Here is a 6,000-nt window from a genome sequence, read left to right on the forward strand (position 1 = left end):
GGCTATGTGTCAATGGTTTGTGGGGCTACGTAGGTATTTTTGGGTGCAGTGTGGTGGAAACACTGCATGCCGAGTACGGTAGTGAAACTGTGACCGCCATTTTGCAAGTTACCGAAGGCAAAAAGAAACGAAGAAAACTTGCTCGATATGTCGCAAATAGAGCTTATTTCCGTGAAATAAGTGAAATGCGACCTTCAACAATGTTTCTCAATGCAGAATACATAAGTACGAATATTCGCGATTAAAATTACCACCCGAGCGCTACTGTCGCTTCCAATATGGCCACTCTAAGTATGATAAATCTTTGTTTACATTCAGCAGTAGTACGAAACAGCAGCATGTTGTCATGACTGCTATGGAGGAGAAACGTTTAAATTACGCGATATTTTTAAATATTGCGAATGCGATGTGAATTCCAGGAACTCTAATGAAGGTGAAGCTGTGATGAGAACGAAGCATTTAATTATGATAGGCAAAAATAACATGGAAAATGCAGACAGAACTAATGTATACACACTGGTTCTTCAAAGCAGTGCTGTATCATCTGCACCTCATGTTATAACTGGGATTCTCGGAAATTATTTGAAAACAAAGAAATTGAAATTGACCTATACTTGAAAAGCTGGCAGGAGAAAATTGCGAACATATCGTCGCAGTTCTTTCTCGATAATATTCACGATTTCATGACTAGGCTATTATCACTGAAAAAGGACATCGTACTGAATAACGCAGCAACATTAGCATTTCCATTTTCTTTTTCTGGTTACATTTGACATTAAGTCATTCTCAAACTATTTTCATCTTCTCTCTCAATCGACTTGCACCTGTTCCAAATTTCACACATACATAATACATGAATGCATTGGGTAAGACGCTTCATGACGTTTCGAAAAAGAAAAAAGTTTTATTTATAAAGTACAATTTAAAACTTTACTTTCATGGCAATCTCTCGAAAAATAAAGTGAACAGACTCATGCATTCTTCGTAATTTCCTTGCCGAATTACAGTGTTATTCCCACATGCCAATCTTCTGTCAATCAATTACGTTTCCCCTGATTTATATAAATATTTCCTTTTGTTGATTCCATGGAGTGGAAATACATGAAAACTTTTCATTTGTTCTGACCCATAAAACGATTTAGAGCACAAAAAAACCTGAACAGTAGACCTTACTCTTTCGCATATTCCCCATGCTTTAAACGACTTCAACACAACATATCCTACTTAGACTAGTTCCTGAAAGTCCCACCAGATGGCATATCAGTTAATTTTAATCACAAATTGAAATTACAAGAACTAGCAAATTTCAGCCGTTTGTCCAATACGAGAAATTTACCCTATTCTGAATTCCTAAGGATTCTTGAAGGTGCCATTTCGTTTTTTTTTACGCATATAATCTCAATTTTCGACATATTGAGTAATTCTTGTTTGTTTGTTTTCACTTGCGTTACACGCAATATGGCAGAGAAATCTTGACTAGCGTTGTCCATGATCAGTGGTTATGCAGTGTTACAACCTTCTTCATCGAAATATACCTACTTTCGTGTTACTGATTTTATATATTTTTTTTTCAGGTTCGAAAACCCCACGAACCATGCACAGATAGCCCCATGAACCATTCACGGATAGCCCCACGAACCATTCATAAATAGCCCCACGAACCATGCATGGCAAGGTTAGGTTAGGTTCGACAAACATAGTTAAAATTGTCATATTCTTGGAAAACAATGGCATGGTTGGAAACACTGACCAGGGGGTTACATCATCGAATGCATGCAACATTTGATTCACATAGTGGAAGGACATAGAGGCAACAGCTGTCTTGCATTGGAGAGACATTAATCTTCAAAAATACAATATTTACCGGTGAAATAAATTAAGCGATGGGAAAAAAAACACTCCTTGACGGAAGTGTTGTACGGAAAGTCAGTTCGGTAAGTACTTTCTCCTGTAAAAGTGAAGAAATACGTTTTGAGGATACGAAAATTTTACCCATTTTTTTCTTTTTTAATGCTACTAGATACTATGTGAAAGACTGTCGTCTCCTGAAAGACACTACTGTAAACTTGAACTAGAATTGGTGAATTTGTGTATCTACTCAAGTGCAATAACACATATATCACCAGCATGTCCATGCAGTAATTTTATTAACAAAAAAAAAAGGCTCGGGTACCCTTTTCTACACCCTCGATTTTTCGCACATTTCAAATATTCTCGTTACGAAAATTAGTTCTTCATAAGAAACGATGTTTCTAAATAGCGCGGAAAGTAATTTTTTTAGATCTACGTGCTAGGAAACTTACGTTTTTCAATATTTAGATTCCTTATGTAACGTCGAAACGGTTTTGCAGGGATTTGATCATGGCGCATCTTGGATTCATGTCACAGGCGCACGTCTGAACATTTTCTTTTTCTTCTTATCTTTGACTTGTGCAATGGGATAATTTGCAATTTTTTCTTGTTATGAATGACTTGTGCAATGGGATAATTTGCGATTTCAATATATTATTTATGTAATTTATTGGCGGATTGGATATTTGAGACATTGCCATTGGCGCTAGCCCCACGAATCATTGACGCTAGGCCCACGAACCATTGGCGCTAGGCCCACGAACCATTGGCGCTAGCCTCACGAACCATTGGCGCTAGCCCCACGAACCATTGGCGCTAGCCCCACGAACCATTGACGCTAGCCCCACGAACCATTGGCGCTAGCCCCACGAACCATTGGCGCTAGCCCCACGAACCATTGGCGCGTGGATAGGTTAGTTCAGTTAGGTTGAGATCGATAGTTAAAATTTGGTGTCGTGTTAGTATCACGATCTAGAAATTGGAAATAATTGCGAACCACTTCAAACGACAAAATTTCAACTTTAAACGGCTGTACAGTCGTAAATACTTCTTTCCGCGCTCCAATTTTTTTATATTCACAAATAGGATCAAATAATGTTCATAATGAAAAAAATAATTTCGAAATTCGAGGGTGTAGAATAGGGTACCCGACCCAAAAAAAAGTTGAAATTGGATGTGTAAATGAACACGCCCCTCACAAATCCATGTGCATTATTACCATACCCAAAGTACAAGTACAATAGCGTTACTACTTACGATGAATAATGTCTACTTCAAAGTAATTAACAGCACACAAGTTGGATAAATACTTTGAAATATTAAAAATCATCCTTCCTAATTCTGCACACTACTTTTTGCACTACACGTTTGTTTCTTATTGTTGTTGTCGTGAGTGATATTTTGTAAGACTAAGATTTCCATTGTGCGTACCGGTTTTCTTATTGCAGTTCATATATGGATTACGGAGGCTGGTGAACATGGGTGAATTCCAAAATAAGTTCGATTTGCGCAAAAGTGGATGTTTTCCATCATCCTGTGAATTTATTATGATTTTGTTTTGAAATTCTTAAGCAATTTCCGCGATGAATATTGTATGAAGTGGTGATGTATGTATGTCTAGCTGCTACTGAGCACTCCCGCTTCAAGTACTCTAGCATTACAAATGCAAAAATCAATATACACATCCACCACATTTTCTAATCTGTTAGAGTACTGAAAATGAAAACCTACAACACCAAAAAAGAGCATTATTTTCATATGACCTAAATGATAGCCACCTAACCATCTGGTATGGACCAGACTTACCTTCAACGTATGAAAGCGTTGCTCAATAAAGTTGCATCCCGACAATGTTCGCAACACACTGAGCTCTAAGCTTTAAGATATACTTACACTACGCCGGTTTCCGCGTCGTTAAAATTTCGTTGATACGTAGAGAAAAACCACCCATGCTACATTGAATTTAAGCGTAACATAGCACTACACAATATCGTCACGTCACAAGTTTTCCGACGTATACCATCTTGGAAAATGGTTCTTGGTGAAAGTTCAATGTTGCCAGTTTCATATCCCTTTCTCCGACCAGTGATGCATATCATTCCTGCTCCTGGAGGAAATAATTAGAAATTTAGAAATATGTTGAACTTACTTCTTCTTCCCCTTCGTGCTGTTAGGAGTGGGGGTCCTTCAGCCATCTGCTAAAACTCTTTCTATCTTGTGCCATTCTCTTAACTTCCATTAGTGTCTTCCCTATTTTAGTAACTATCTCTGACAGCCAGGCATAGGCGTGCGCACGGAGGGGGCAATTGCCCCCTAATCATGGACGTCTGCAGATTTTTTCCACGGAGGAACAAGCAAGATATTTTTCCATGGGTCATATTAACCCGATAATAGTGTTGCCCCCTCAAAAAACACTACTTGAATTTGAAATTATCGCATTCCTGGATCCCCATTACAATAATTGATGTAAATTACTATGCAATCAAATTACATGTGTGAAATATATACTTCTAGGTTGACATTCGTTTTCTAAAGGGGAGGTCTAAGGGCTTCCAGACGTCCATGCCCAATATTATTATACTTTCACCTAGAAATTTAGTGTCTTATCTCAGTTAATACACGATATTAACGGGCTTAAGGAAAATGAAGTATTTTCAAGCCGATGAAAGTTCAAAGCAACTACGGGGGAAGGGAGTGCAGTGGAGCGACTACAGGGGGCAGAGGGACATTGCCCCCAAATCCTTGGACGGAAATCAATTCTAGGGAGTGCAAGGGGGCAAACATTAAAGTAAAAGAAAGCAAGACTAGCAGGCCAAAATGACAGTCGATATGGTATTAGTTTTCACGTCTTTCTTGCATTAATTCTTCCTGACGGTCAGTAGCACCTGCATAGGGCACAGAGGGGCAATTGCCCCATCGATTTCAAATTTTATCTGGAGTTGGCTCTGGGCGCCGAACGATCTAAATGAAAAAAAAAACGTAAAAGAGAATGGCACCCTATGAATTGTTTTGCGCTCTATTAAATCAATATTGTTTTCAGTCTGCAAAAATTTGGATCGAAAATTTTTCTTGCTCGCTTCGCTCGCAGTTTCATTCTTATCTGTAAATTACCACAGAGAGGAGTAGAAAAAGGAGCGCGCACATTTCAGAGACAATTTGTATAATTTTTGCTGTTGGTTTGTTATGTGCGAATGAATTATGTAATGTATTTAAATAATGTGTTTATATATATATATATTTACACGCGCATGCAATAAAACTAAAACAGCGACATAAAATGAGTTTTTTTCTTTCCCGACTGAAGTTTCATCAAGGCTTTTGCCCCCCCCCCCTAATCAGATGGTGTGCACACGGCTATGCAGCCAGGTATTGCTCCCATTCTATCCGAGGTCTTCTCTTCCTCTCCTTCCTTCTGGTGTCGCTTCCATTACTTGTTTCTTTCTTCTCCCATTCTCATGACATGGCCATACCAGCCCAGTGTTCTTCTCTCTATTACCTCTTCAATTAATTCTACTTGAAGCTGTTCCCTGATTTTAGTGTTCCTGATTCTATCTCGTCTGGTTTTCCCTTCCACTCTTCTGAGGTATTTCATCTCTGATGCTGTTAATCTACTTTTATGCTTATTTTGGAGCGTTAAGCTCTCTATGCCATAGAGTATTGTTGGTATAATTATGGTTTTATAATTAGGGGAGAGCGGGGTCAATTGTAACACGGAGCAAATGTAACAATCACTCCTATGCTGCTCTCGTGAGGTATTTTTTAAAACTATTCAAACCTGTAGAAAGGAGACGTCAGTTGGGAGTGACTCATGTGGCGGTGGTACTAACGTAGCGATTGTTCCGGCTATTATTGGGAGTTTGTCAAATTTTCAACACGTAAGTAAAAACATAAGGTTCCTTTTTATTGTTTAATAGGGATTTCGCGATGTCGTCTTATCAAGGTTTGTATATATCATCGCAATACACAATATTTGATGTATTTGTTAAGATAGTTGTGATCAATTTCTGGTGTCGGGGTTAGTAGCTGCAAGCCAGCAAACAATATGGCGTCAGGATGGGGCAAATGTAACAAATGTAACCGGGGCAGTTGTAACACTGTTACAATTGCCCCTTATGCGTTTCTAATGTAAAATATTCACTTGCATTGTAA

General features: G+C 38.5%; 1 protein-coding gene across 2 annotated transcripts in view; it reads right to left on the minus strand.

The window, feature by feature from the left end:
* The window catches only part of LOC145997399 (uncharacterized), a 58,312-nt gene extending 54,425 nt beyond the window's left edge, over positions 1–3,887 (minus strand). The window contains exon 1 of one of the 2 annotated variants that reach the window (XM_083134396.1): positions 3,745–3,887. The gene's annotated coding sequence lies outside the window, so the exon portion shown is untranslated. Of the gene's footprint in view, positions 1–3,657 lie in introns of both variants that reach the window. The other variant, XM_083134397.1, reaches the window with a different exon arrangement.
* Positions 3,888–6,000: the final 2,113 nt, after the last annotated feature.

The sequence above is a fragment of the Lepisma saccharinum genome, chromosome 13 (genome assembly GCF_977018435.1).
Source record: "Lepisma saccharinum chromosome 13, izLepSacc3.1, whole genome shotgun sequence".
NCBI lineage: Eukaryota > Metazoa > Arthropoda > Insecta > Zygentoma > Lepismatidae > Lepisma > Lepisma saccharinum.